This window comes from Phyllobates terribilis, unplaced genomic scaffold, assembly GCF_046119375.1.
Source record: "Phyllobates terribilis strain yellow unplaced genomic scaffold, ASM4611937v1 Scaffold_2__4_contigs__length_985480577, whole genome shotgun sequence".
NCBI lineage: Eukaryota > Metazoa > Chordata > Amphibia > Anura > Dendrobatidae > Phyllobates > Phyllobates terribilis.
The window spans coordinates 433,153,700-433,168,481 of NW_027362762.1; the positions used below are offsets into that span (position 1 = coordinate 433,153,700).

General features: G+C 46.5%; 1 protein-coding gene across 1 annotated transcript in view; it reads left to right on the plus strand.

The window, feature by feature from the left end:
* The window catches only part of DOC2B (double C2 domain beta), a 1,368,938-nt gene that overhangs the window by 317,481 nt on the left and 1,036,675 nt on the right, over nucleotides 1–14,782 (plus strand). The gene's annotated exons all lie outside the window — the stretch shown is intronic.

Genomic DNA, 14,782 nt, shown 5'->3' on the forward strand with positions numbered 1-14,782 from the left:
CTAGGACATCATCAGCAAATAGAGAGCACTTGTACTCGGTGCCTCCCACCTCAATCCACCTAATATTGGGGTTATGGCGAATTGATGAGAGCAGGTGCTCCGTCACTAGGATGTATAAGAGAGGGGACAGAGGACATCCCTGCCTTGTCCCATTGGTGATTGTGAAAGGTGATGAAAATGTTCTGACGCACCCCCTGGGCCTTGGGACACCCGGAGCCCGACCCTTTTTGGTGGATGCTGGTGGTTGTAGTCTTCGTGGCGGCGATCCGGTTCCGTGGCTCAGGGCGGTCAAACCAGTGGCGGAACTATTTATGTGGTTTTGATGTTTAAATGTCCGACTACGCCACCCGTGGATTGCGGTCAGAGTGAACCGCCGCTACAGGGCAGACCGCTAAGGCTGGTGTTGTGGGTGCAGCAGAGCGTAGCATAACTCCCCACGGGAGGAGTATAGCCTCAGGGCAGTGTATGCGGAGGATGGGGGTGACGGTGCAGGGCAGCAGCAGTAACGACACGGAGTCAGTGATGCAGTTCAGGGCCTTTACTCACAGTTCTTATTATCCAGACCACGTCTGCAGGTAACGGCTGCCCACGTCGTACTGTGCTCACCAGGTGAGGGGCTCAGACAACTCCCAGATAACTTTGGAGCGCTTCACAGGACCCCCTTTGTGTGTCCTTTGTCTGGCCTTTCTTACCAACACTTCTGTCCGGCTGCCTCGGGCCTCCTCTTGGTAAACTTGGCGCCAGTTTCCCTGACCCTATGTGGTGCCTTCCTAGCGGGTGGAGCAAGGGGCTGCGCCACATAAAATGTCAGAGCCTCCGGTTTCTAGCTGAGGGTCGTTTCCTGCCTCCACTAGTTCGGGGACCGGTCTCCCCCTTTGGCCTGACCCCTCCACGCAGGTGGATTCGGGCGTGCGGTGGCGACTCGCCCGTCCGCACCCCTGGGATCCCTTCATTCCTCGTTCCTGGAGCCTTCTCCGCTCCTCTTCCTTCCTTCTCCCTCTTGCAGGCCTGGGCCTCTGTTACTAGGCCCGCCTCCGGAGCAGAGCTCATGCAGAGCCCCTGCTCCCTGCCACTTCTGCTCAGACTTCTCTGCACTGAACTAAGATGGTGCCCACCTTTTATACTCCCTTCTCAATGCACCCAGGAACTGCTTCCTCCCTGCTCCTGTACTGCAGGGTTCCCCTTCCTCAGTGTTCCCTCCCCCCACTCCAGCCAGGGACAGGGACTGTCGTGCCCATCTCAGGGGCATATTGGTTGCCCTGCCCCACGGCAATGTGGTGTAATGCATGCAGGTGTCGGGTCCTGATCCACACTCCATCCTTATCTGAGAGTGAGGTATCACACCTCTGGGTGAGGTGCAATACGTCTGTAGCAACCGAGCCCTCGGTGCTACAGTTCCATTTATCTTCAGCCTAGGTGACGTATTGTGATACAGGGCCGTGATTTTGGCTATAAAAGGGTCCCCTAGACCCCTACCCCAAGCTTTTTAAGAGAATCATATATGGCGTGCCAGGAGACTCTATGGAATGCTTTCTCAGCATCCAACGAGAGTATCTACTTACAAATTTTTAACTGCATCTAGCCCAGGAAATACTTTGTGCCTAGTAGCAGTGTCTGCTAGTCAGCGGATTATCCCGGCTGTTAAGCAAGCTACACCACCTGTAGTTTGGACACTTAATTTGCTTCGGGACCACGGGATACTTAGTGAAGAGCATCAGGAGGCACCCCAAGGCATAGGGGCTGGGACTGGCACTAGGATGCCTTGCGGTGGACAGCCGAGCTCGATCCTTATAAAAGCTTTTTAACTGCAGCAGCTTTAGTGGACGCTACTGGAGCTGGAATTACGCGGCTGCTGGCATGAGACTTGCCCTCCAATAGATCCTTGTAAATGGATTTAAAGTGTATTCATTCAAATTAGAGGGACAATTTAAATTAAAAAGCTTAGAGCTGCCTCCACCACAGGGGGGCTCTCTCAACCCACCAGCGGACAGGCACCAGTATTGGGAGAGGGGGGCTGGCCGTCAGGGTTCACCGCGGCTCTGGCACAAACCCGGCGACACGGAGGTGGCACGGGCAGGAGCGGACTGGCCGTCTCGGCTTCTCACTTTTTGGATTTTAGAAGGGCATGACATGCCTATATCTGTGTCTCCCCCTCCTTTTACTCCTCCACCTCTTTTCTTTTCGCATGACTATATGTACTTGTCACTTTTCCATGTGTTAGTTGTGTCTTCTGAGCAGTTTGTCAGCTTTTGGACACCTTTGAAGGTGTTTTCTATGTGTTTCTATGTGTTTTTGTTTGCCTGCCATTGGTTTTAACGGTGTTCGAAGGTGTTCGACGAACAGTTCGACGAACAGTTCGGCGAACACACGGGTGTTCGACGAACCGAACCGAACTCGAACACTACGGGGGTGGCTCAACACTACTGGAGAGTTCAGCAGTAAGTTATTAATTGTTTTTTTTTTACCTCTCACAGGCCATCTATAGTTCAGCTGGCTGCCATATTGCGAATTACAAAGAATCTTCATTATGGAGAAAAAAGAGTTTTGTAAAATTTGAGTAGAATTCAATTCCTCTTAACTAAATTTGCTCATTTGTAATTACAAGAATATCCCATTGATTTAAAATAGAACTGTGAAATGCATTTTTCTCATGTGGTGGTCTTGCATGGAAATAAACCTGTTGTCAGGTTCCCATACAGATTATAGCTAAGCGCTGGGTATACTGAGGACATCTTGTGATCAGCTTACATGTAAGAGACCCTTCTAATAAAAAAGATTACAAACAGGAGAAGCCCTTTCAAATTTAGACAAGTTCCATTACCATAGTTTTTTTATGGTTAAAACTAATGTCCACCTCTGATTATCCTTTTCAGACCTTTCTGTGCTATTGATTCTAAAATCCCCTGCTTTAAAGTCATACAGTCAAATAATAACATTTTGGTTGCCTGCAACCACACAAATTGACAAATTGTACATTTATGTAGCGGATTTTCTGGATTTTAAGATGCATTTTTTTTCCCAAAAAATTTTGGAGGAAAATGGGGGTGCGTCTTATAGACCGAAAATAGCTTACCGGTGAGGGGGTGGTGGTGGCAGAAGTCTGGTGATTCTGCGGGCCATGGGCTGGGAGGAGGACGTGTTTGGAGGTGCAACGCTGAGGAGTTATACTATGCAAGCATTACTGCCGAGTCCCAGGCTGGTGCTGGCACTAATGAGTGTTATGCTCATGCCCGGACTAACTGGCATGCGCATGGTTAGTGATCCCACTGGGCCATGAACCGAGGAGTGCCTGGAGGGGCGTGACTAAGTATCAACTCGGTCCGACCAAGGTTGCACGGCGGCTCAGTCGACTCCGTGAACCAGGGAGGAACTGAGCAGAGGGACCAGGTGCTACTCCAGGTCAGACCCCGGTCACAGCTGTTGACCCACACCGGGGAATGTAGGAACGGGCAGGCACAGCTGGTATGCAGACAGGTGGGTACTGGCAGGCACAGCTGGTATGCAGACAGGCGGGTACTGGCAGGTACGGCTGGTATGCAGACAGGCGGGTACTGGCAAGCACGGCTGGTATGCAGACAGGCAGGTATTGGCAGGCACGGCTGATATGCAGACAGGCAGATACTGGCAGGTATGAACACAGGCTAGATAGGGACCAGTACAGACTGGGATACAGGAACAGAGCCGCGAGTGCGGTGAACTACCAGAGCAGAACCGCAGGCGCGGAGGACAAGCGGGGCAGAGCAGAGCGAAACCGTAGGTGCGGTGGACAAGCAGGTGGACAAGCAGAACGGAGCGAAACCGCAGATGCGGTGAACAAGTAGAGTGGAGCGAAACCGCAGATGCGGTGAACAAGAAGAGCGGAGCGAAACCGCAGGTGTGGTGGACAAGCAGAGCGGAGCGAAACCGCTGCTGCGGTGGACAAGCAGAGCAGAGCGAAACCGCAGGTGCGGTGGACAAGCAGAGCGGAGCGAAACCGCAGGTGCGGTGGACAAGCAGAGCAGAGTGAAACCGCAGGTGCAGTGAACAAGCAGAGCAGAGCGAAACCGCAGTTGCAGTAAACAAGCAGAGCAGAGCGAAACCACAGGTGCAGTGGACAAGCAGAGCGGAACAGAGCAGAAGGTGCAGGCAGACAGGACAGGACTCTGTTCACATGGAACAGACTGGAAAATACAGGAAGATAGTTAGAACACAAAAGGTAGATACGGAGGCAGGGAAACTGGACAAGCAGAACCAGATACACACAAAGTACTTACTATGAAGTAGCGAGTGGACACAAAACTCACAAACAGAAGTACAGAGACAGCGAGTTGGAGTTAGGTGCAGGTTCAGACACTGCAGGAAAAGGGAAGGTTCGGACATAGAGACAAACAGGTAACAGGCTAGGACACAGTTCAGACAGGAACTGATCCAGGAACAAGATACAGGAACGAGCCTGGGAACTCAGCCCCCAGGGTGGCGGAAACAGACTAGAAGTCACAGATACAGGCAACCGGCCTAGTTATACAGCCCCCAGGGTGGCGGAACAGACTAGAAGTCACAGATGCAGGTAACAGGCCTGGGTATCCAGCCCCCAGGGTGGCTGGAACAGACAAGATACAGGACAGGACCTGGCAACTCAGTTGCACAGAACACACTGTAAGAAAGTGTTGCTCAGGCCCCTCCTACTGACTGGAGGGGATTTAAGTATCCAGTGACTCGCAGCAATAGGCTGGGGAGGCATTAGGAGTGTGCACACAGTGACTATAAGAATCAGGCAGTAACCGCGCCGCCACCCTAAGCAATCAGACAAGACACACAGCAGGTACTGGAGCAAAGTGTGCAGCCTGGACTGATAGGTAAGATGGCGGTCTTGCATGGTGGGAGGTGGTAAGCTATGCCAGCATGCCGCCAGGGATGTTACAATGAGAAAATGTGAACAGTTTGTAAAAGTAGATTAGAAGGGTGAAGGTAAATAATAGTGAGTATAGTTGTACTTAGAAAAAATGGACTGTTCAAAAGGGTCAGCACTTACAAATAGTAAGGATCATATACATTAACAAAAGAGGTGCAATGAGACCATATAAAAATCTGAAATAAAACAATAGATCTTTATTTAATAAATATTAAAATTGAAAACATACAGTTGGACCTGAATTAAAAAGTGGGGCTTTCACAAAATGTCGGCAAAGCCTCCGCACTGCCGAGTACCGCCGAGCACCGCCAAACGCCCCTTTCTACCCTTCTACCAGCCTGGGATGGGACTCGCATCATCACCCTGCAGCGTCGCACCCCCTGTGACCACGCTCCACCACTGCCACCTTCCCCCCACACTGGTAAGCTGAATTCGGACTGTAAGACGGACCCTCATTTGAAGCATTCAATTTTTTTCCCTATTTTCCTCCATAAAATTTGGGATGCGTCTTATGGTCCGTTGCGTCTTATGGTTTGAAAAATATGGTAATATGTATAAATGTAGAGTTTCACTTCTATCATTATTTATAAATTATTCCAAACTATGAGCTCAGAAAACTGTTTGTAAAATTTTAATTGTTTTCCAGGTCTTATGTTTTATGTAAATTGCATGTTGAAGAAGATAAAATATCTGGAGATGAGACCTAAGAAATAAACTTTGGTCTAATAAAGAAAAGGCCAGTCGGTGAAACTTTGAATTAATGTAGTATAATAATAGACCAGAATTGTTCATGTTATTATAAATATAACCTTATCACTTGTAAGAATGAAACAACTCATCTGTGACTCACAAAGAAATTTTCTTGAAAGTTGGGTTACAAGTTTTGACCTAAGCAGATCTTTGGTATTGTCAGAATAAAAATAAGAATTCTTCATCTGTATACACATAGTGTAAATGTTCCCATTGTGATAGAAGCAGGTATATGATCACTTAGTACTGGTATCCTGCTACTGGCTAAACAGGAGACATTTTAAACTATGTAACTTTCTTCAGTAACTCAAATTAGGCAGTTCTCACCTATTTACTGTCTATTAGACTATTACTGCATTTGGCCATGCATGTATAAATCATGTCCGGTGCCCTTGTATGGAGCAAGCTCAGGAGTTGAGCCAACTCCATGAATGGCGTCAGGAAGCTGTGTTATACAGTCAGCACCTGTCTAAAAAAGCAGCAATACAACCACTTAGATTCTTCTGTTTTTATCACAGAGGCATTTAAAGGGATTGTGCCACGAACAAAAGTATATTTTAATCAATAGATCTTGGAATAAAAATAAACTCCACAATTGTATGTGTTTAAAAAATATATTCCTGTCCCGAAGGGCGGCGGGGACACTACAACAAGCAGCGCTTCACATATGTAAGTGTATTCTGTATTCAAGTCTTTCTTGTTTAAGTTTAATAGGAAAATGTAATCCTCTCAATACTTTAGGACTTGTGTCTGAATCACTTGTGTGATATATACTGATTATTGCAGCTTGTATTTGCTAGTGTTATCCCTGCATCAATGTTCAGCAGACTCCATGTTACTACCTAATCCATTTATCTATTTGTTTTAATTATTTAAATAAAAAAATATTTTTAAAAGGGTATAGACTCTGTTGGTTTCTTCATCACCCTTTCTCTATTGTTATACATATGATGTGAGATTTTAGCCCCAAATTAGTTTTCTTAACCCCTTAAGGACCTTGAGATTTTCCATTTTTGCTTTTTTGTTTTTTGCTCCCCTTGTTCCCAGAGCCATAGCGTTTTTATTTTTTGGTCAATATGGCCGTGTGAGGGCTTATTTTTTGAGGGATAAGTTGTACTTTTGAACGACATTACTGGTTTTACCATATCGTCTACTGGAAAACGGGAAGAAAATTCCAAATGAGGTGAAATCGCAAAAAAAAGTGCAATACCACAGTTGTTTTTGTTTTGTTTTACTTACTTATGACCATGTGATATTTCAGTTTTTCTTTTTTAATAAATTAGCAAAAATTTCTACATTTCTGTTTTTTCAGTCAAGATGGGGTGCAGAGTGTACTTTAATGAGAAAAAAACAAACTTTTTAGAATTTACCAAATGGCTGCAATGAAACAAAGAGTAAAAAATTTAAAAGGGTCTGAATACTTTCCATACCCTCTGTGTGTGTATATATATAAATATAAGTTTGCATCACTCTTTTTCCTTTTTATCCAAAACCGGAGCGCTGCAGGGGGGAATAAAGTTCATTTTCTCCCGACAGCGTTCGAGTAAGTGCGGGCGCTGGACACGTTCGTAACGCTATTAACCTGCAGATTAATCCCATATCTGCAGGTTTTTTCTAGTGACAGGGTTCCTTTAAAACAGGCAAATATAAAACTATATGAATTTGGTATCACTGTAAACTTACTGGTCTGCATAATTCAGTTACTGGGTAATTTTTTCCCATACTATGAATGCAGTGAAAATAAAACACCAACTAACATGGTAGAATTGTATTTTTTGTAACCATTTTATCTCACTTTTTTCCTGTTTTTCAGTACATTACATGATTAAGTGAATTGTTTTATTAAAAACAATCCCTAATATGGCTATGCTGGTGCTAAAAAAAATTATTGCAGTGGAAAGAAGGGGAGAAAAAATAAAAGTACAAAAATGAAAATTGGGTGAGGTGGGAGCAACTTAAAAAGGGTTTTTTCACACTCTTTCCTACCAGTCATATAGTACATTGGATAATAACTATGTTCAGCTAATGGGGCTTTCGTTACAACAGACCTTTTTTACCTAGCACTGTGCACTGACAATCATTTTTACAAAAGATTTAAATATTCTGTGCTGAAAAGGATTGATTAAATAAATTTTACTTATGCACAAGCCCGTTATTTGAAAGAAGTTCATTTTTCATTATTGTGAATGTTTTCTGGTGTGCTAATTGAATATAACACTTCTGTTCTAATTATAGTAAAGTAAGTACTTTTTGCCTAAGTACTAGGAGAACAGATCATTGAACAAAACATTGTTACAAGCTATAAAGTGATAGTTCGCCATCAGAATAACAACAATTTATCAGTAAAACAAATATATGATAGTTCATGTGACGCGCCCCCTGGGCCGTGGGGTACTCGGTGCCGGTCCGGTCGTTGCTAGGGGAGATGTCACAGTGGCGGTGACCCGGTCTGTGACCCAGGGCGGTCAGTAAAAAGCGGATTTTATAGTTTTTATGTACAAAGTTCGTGACGCCACCTGTGGTATGCGGCTAAAGGGAGCCGCCGCTGCGGAGCAGGTCCTCTGGAGCTGATGTTAATGCAGCAAAGCTGGTGTGGCTCTCCACAGGTAGAGCTTAGCTCCAGGGCAGTGTAGATGTTATAGGTGATGCTGGGCGTTGTAGTGCAGGGGTGATGGCGCAGATAATAATCACAGAGACGGTGAAGTGCAGTCCTCAGGGTCTTTACTCACGGTTATTGCAGTCCAAGTTACAGGTACCAATGTAACTTCCCTCGTCGTGCTGCGCTTACTCAGGGAGGGGTTCAGTCCACCCCCAGATATCTCCGGAGTACTTAGCGGGACCCCCTTCTGTGTGTTCTTTCTCTGGCCGTTTCCCTGCACCTCATACCAAGTGTCCCAATCCGGAACCTGCGGGCCTTGTCGGGTGACATCTGTTCCGTCCACTGGGTCCTCTATAATTACCTTCTTGGTGAGACTGATATGGACTGTTGGCTGCAGGACTTGAAATACGGCAGCCTCCGGTTTCTAGTTGAGACATAAAGTGCTCTGCTAGTTGAGGGACCGGTCCCCTTTGTGTGGCCTGACTCCTCCACCTCCTGGTAGATTCGGGCGCACGGGTGGCCTCCAGCACTTCCCGTACCCCTGGGGTCCCTTCCTCGTTCCTGGAGCCCTTCCTGCTCCTCTCCTTCTCTTTCAGTCCTGGGCCTCTCCTCAGGCCCTCCTCCCTGAGCAGAGCTCCTACAGAGCTCCTGCTCCCAACTCCCCTCACAGTAGACTTTCCTGACTAAACAAGATGGCTTCTCTATATATACCTTCCTTTCATGTGCTCCCCTAAGCTACTTCCTCCACCCACACCCACTGCATAGCTCCTCCCATCAGCTAGGGACCCGGGACTGTGCTCTCCCTTAGGAGCAATCTCCCCCTGCCCCCACTGCGGGTATGTGTTGGATGCAGGTGTTAGGGTCCCGAGCTGTACTCCTTCCTTACCTGAGAGTGAGATACCACACCTCTGGGTGAGATGCAGTACCTCTGTGGTTACCGAACCCTTAGCGGCGCCACATATGTATATACAGTGTCAAATTAATTGGCACTTTAGGTTTGCAGATTAAAGATAAATGAGTATGTTGATGTACATAGATATACAGTGCCTTGAAAAAGTATTTTTTTGTGACTTTGCGATATAACAACACAAAATAACAAATATTTTTGAAGTGTAAAGGAAAAGATACATGGTTTTCTAATTATTTTAAAATATAAATTTGAAAATTGTGACATACATTTGTAATTAGCCCTCCAGAGTCGATACTTTGTAGGACCACCTTTCACAGCAATTACTGCTGTGAGTCTTTTGGGGTATGTCTCTACCAGCTTTGCACATCTAGATGCTAAAATTCTTGGCATTTCTTCATTACAAACCAGCTATAGCTCAGTGAGATTGGATTGACATCATCTGTGAACAAAAATTTTCATGTCTTGGCACAGATTCTCTATGATATTTAGGTCTGGACTTTGACTGGGCCATTCAAACATATAAATATGCTTTGATCTAAATCAGTCCTTGTAACTCTGGCAGTATGTTCAGGGTCGCTGTCCTGCTGGATCGTGAACCTAAGTCCCAGTTTCAAGTCTTTTGCATCCGCTAAAAGGTTTAATCAAAGATTGCCCTACAATTTCCTAAATTAATCTTCCCATCAACTCTGACCAACTTCCCTGACCCTGCTAAAAAAAAGCATCCCCACAGCATGATGCTGTCACCACTATGTTTGATAGTGGGGATGGTGTTTTCAGGGTGATGGGCAGAGTCAGTTTTCCACCACACATAACATTTTGCCTTTAGCCCCAAAATTTCTACTTTTGTCTCATCTGATTAGAGCACCTTCTTCCACATGTTAGCTGTGTCTGTCCCCTACATGGCTTTTTGCAAACTGCATATAGGACTTCTTATGGCTTCCTTTCAAAAATGACTGTCTTCTTTCCACTCTTCCACAAAGGCCAGATTTGTGGAATACGCGATTAATAGTTGTTCTGTGGACAGATTCTCCCATCTGAGCTGAGAATCTTTGCATCTCTTCCAGAGTGACTATGGGCCTTTTGGCTTTTTTTAATTAGCTTGCTTAGTATGTCGGTTTAGGTGGCTAGCCATGTCTTGATAGGGTTACAGTTATGCCATACTCCTTCCATTTTTGGATGATGGATTGAACAGTGCTTCCTGAGATGCTCAGAGCTTGGGCTATTTTTTTTATAACGTAACTCCTCTTTACCCTTCTCCAAAACTTTATCCCTGATCTGTCTGGTGTGCCATTATGCTGTTTGATTCCCAATGTTCTTAAACAAAGCTCTGAGACCTTTACAGAACAGCTATAGTTATACTGAGAATAATTTACACATAGGTGGGACGCAGTTAACTAGTTATGTGACTACTGAAGGCAATTGATCACTCGGGATTTTATTTAGGGGTATCAGAGACTACTTATTTAAACTACAGAGGGCTGAAAACAAATGCACGTCACAATCAGATTTATATTTTAAATGAATTAGAAAACAGTATCATTTCCTTTATACTTTATAAATACTTTTTACTTTCTGTTGTTATGTCACATAAAGTCCCAATAAAATACATTTAAATTTGTGGGTGTGATGTGAAAAAATGTGGAAAAGTTCACAGAGTATGAATACTTTTTCAAGGCACTGTATGTATAGTCATGACAACGACTAAGTACACCTCCTTTGAACCCTATGGTTTTGCATATCAGGGCATAATAAACAAAAAATCTCTCTGGCTCATAGGCTACTAGTCTGCAGTCACTCTATGTGGCTGATGACTTGTGAATCCTCGCATTACGCATACTGCACACTTCTGGCCATATTCTGACTATCTGGTCTCGTTCAATAGACTTGCATTGAGCTAGGCCATGCTGATCTAGTCAGCTCATGACTAGAGATTAGTGTTTAGCCACCCCCGTAGTGTTCGAGTTCGGTTCGGTTTGTCGAACACCCGTGTGTTCGCCGAACTGTTCGTCGAACTGTTCGTCGAACACCTTCGAACACTGTTAAAACCAATGGCAGGCAAACAAAAACACATAGAAACACATAGAAAACACCTTCAAAGGTGTCCAAAAGCTGACAAACTGCTCTGAAGACACAACTAACACATGGAAAAGTGACAAGTACATATAGTCATGCGAAAAGAAAAGAGGTGGAGGAGTAAAAGGAGGGGGAGACACAGATATAGGCATGTCATGCCCTTCTAAAATCCAAAAAGTGAGAAGCCGACACGTTCAGTCCGCTCCTGCCCGTGCCACCTCCGTGTCGCCGGGTTTGTGCCAGAGCCGCGGTGAACCCTGACGGCCAGCCCCCCTCTCCCAATACTGGTGCCTGTCCGCTGGTGGGTCGAGCGAGCCCCCCTGTGGTGGAGGCAGCTCTAAGCTTTTTAATTTAAATTGTCTCTCTAATTTGAATGAATACACTTTAAATCCATTTACAAGGATCTATTGGAGGGCAAGTCTCATGCCAGCAGCCGCGTAATTCCAGCTCCAGTAGCGTCCACTAAAGCTGCTGCAGTTAAAAAGCTTTTATAAGGATCGAGCTCGGCTGTCCACCGCAAGGCATCCTACTGCCAGTCCCAGCCCCTATGCCTTGGGGTGCCTCCTGATGCTCTTCACTGAGTATCCCGTGGTCCCGAAGCATTTCCTTTGAAAAAATTAAGTGTCAAAACTACAGGTGGTGTAGCTTGCTTAACAGCCGGGATAATCCGCTGACTAGCAGACACTGCTACTAGGCACAAAGTATTTCCTGGGCTAGATGCAGTTAAAAATTTGTAATTAGATACTCTCGTTGGATGCTGAGAAAGCATTCCATAGAGTCTCCTGGCACGCCATATATGATTCTCTTAAAAAGCTTGGGGTAGGGGTCTAGGGGACCCTTTTATAGCAAAAATCACGGCCCTGTATCGCAATACGTCACCTAGGCTGAAGATAAATGGAACTGTATTACCCTGAGGGCTCGGTTGCTACAGAGGTATTGCACCTCACCCAGAGGTGTGATATCCCACTCTCAGGTAAGGATGGAGTGTGGATAAGGACCCGACACCTGCATGCATTACACCACATTGCCGTGGGGCAGGGCGACCAATATGCCCCTGAGATGGGCACGACAGTCCCTGTCCCTGGCTGGAGTGGGGGGAGGGAACACTGAGGAAGGGGAACCCTGTAGTGCAGGAGCAGGGAGGAAGCAGTTCCTGGGTGCATTGAGAAGGGAGTATAAAAGGTGGGCACAATCTTAGTTCAGTGCAGAGAAGTCTGAGCAGAAGTGGCAGGGAGCAGGGGCTCTGCATGAGCTCTGCTCCGGAGGCGGGCCTAGTAACAGAGGCCCAGGCCTGGAAGAGGGAGAAGGAAGGAAGAGGAGCGGAGAAGGCTCCAGGAACGAGGAACGAAGGGATCCCAAGGGAGCGGACGGGCGAGTCGCCACCGCACGCCCGAATCCACCTGCGTGGAGGGGTCAGGCCAAAGGGGGAGACCGGTCCCCGAAACTAGTGGAGGCAGGAAACGACCCTCAGCTAGAAACAGGAGACATTTTATGTGGCGCAGCCCCTTGCTACACCCGCTAGGAAGGCACCACATAGGGTCAGGGAAACTGGCGCCAAGTTTACCAAGAGGAGGCCCGAGGCAGCCGGACAGAAGGGTTGGTAAGAAAGGCCAGACAAAGGACACACAAAGGGGGTCCTGTGAAGCGCTCCAAAGTTATCTGGGAGTTGTCTGAGCCCCTCACCTGGTGAGCACAGTACGACGTGGGCAGCCGTTACCTGCAGACGTGGTCTGGATAATAAGAACTGTGAGTAAAGGCCCTGGACTGCATCACTGACTCCGTGTCATTACTGCTGTTGCCCTGCACCATCACCCCCATCCTCCGCATACACGGCCCTGAGGCTATACTCCTCCCGTGGGGAGTTATGCTACGCTCTGCTGCACCCACAACACCAGCCTCAGCAGTCTGCCCTGGAGCGGCGGTTCACTCTGACCGCAATCCACGGGTGGCGTAGTTGGACATTTAAACATCAAAACCACATAAATAGTTCCGCCACTGGTTTGACCGCCCTGAGCCACGGAACCGGGTCGCCGCCACGGAGACTACAACCACCAGCATCCACCAAAAAGGGTCCGGCTCCGGGTGTGCCAAGGCCCAGGGGGCGCGTCAGAACATTTTCATCACCTTTCACAATCACCAATGGGACAAGGCAGGGATGTTCTCTGTCCCCTCTCTTATACATCCTAGTGACGGAGCACCTGCTCTCATCAATTCGCCATAACCCCAATATTAGGTGGATTGAGGTGGGAGGCACCGAGTACAAGTGCTCTCTATTTGCTGATGATGTCCTAGTATATATCACTCAATCACATATATCCATCCATGCTGTTATGGCTGAAATAGATCACTTTGTTACATGGTCAAATTTTAAAATCAATGCAGCGAAGTCTGAGGCCCTCGATGTCTCCCTCCCCAAATCCATATAGGATTCCATCCAGTCCAACTTTCCCTTTGCCTGGCCCTCACAGGGTATCAAATACTTAGGAATTCCTATTCATAGAGACCTCTCCCATCTATGTTATCTTAATTTTGGGCCCTTTATTGAGCAACTCCATACAGACCACGGTTGGCAAGTTAGAACTGTAAGATTCACTACGTGAACCACTGGTGTTTTGTGGAAAAGCACATGTACACTGTGTTCCAAATTATTATGCAAAAAGTGTTTAGGAGTGATAAGGGAAGAATTTGTTTGTTTGTCAGTTAAACTCATTGATGGTGATGTGTGTCAGGGCTCTTTATATCACTGTAAGCAATTGCAGACACCTGTGCTAATTAGTTTGGCAGGTGTGTCCAATGAAAGGCAAGACTACTTAAGAAGGCTGTCTCACATTATTAAGCAGCCTACATTTTCTGCCAAAATGGGAAAGAAAAAGGATGTGTCGGCTGCTGAGAAGCAACAAATTGTGGAGTGTTTAGGTCAAGGCATGACTACAATCAACATTGTGCGATGATCAGGATGAAGTGTCTTGGCAATCAAGAAGTATGTAGCTGATTCACAGTACACACGTGTGCGTGCTGATAAGGGCAAATTGAGGACTCTTTCCTACAGGCAATTGCGTCAGGTTAAAAGAGCAGCGGCAAAAAAGCCTTGTCATAGCAGCAGACAAGTTTTTGAAGCTGCTGGTGCCTCCAACGTCCCCCGAACAACAAGATGCAGGGTCCTTCAGAGGTTTGCAGCTGTGCATACGCCATCCTGTCGACCTCCTCTATCCACTTCACACAAGCAGAAACGGCTCCAGTGGGCCAAACATTACATGAAGACTGATTTCAAAACTGTTTTGTTCACGGATGAGTGCGGTGCAGCGCTCGATGGTCCAGATGGATGGAGTGGAGGATGGCTGGTTGATGGACACCCCACGCAAACACGGCTACAGCGCCAACAAGGAGGAGGTGGAGTAATGTTTTGGGCTGGAATCATGGGGAGAGAGATTGTCGGCCCCTTTAGGATCCCTGAAGGCGCTAAAGATGAACTCCATAATGTATGTGGATTTTCTCAAACAGCACTTCCTGCCATGGTTCAAGAAGAAGAACCGTGTATTTCACAGCAAGATCATTTTTT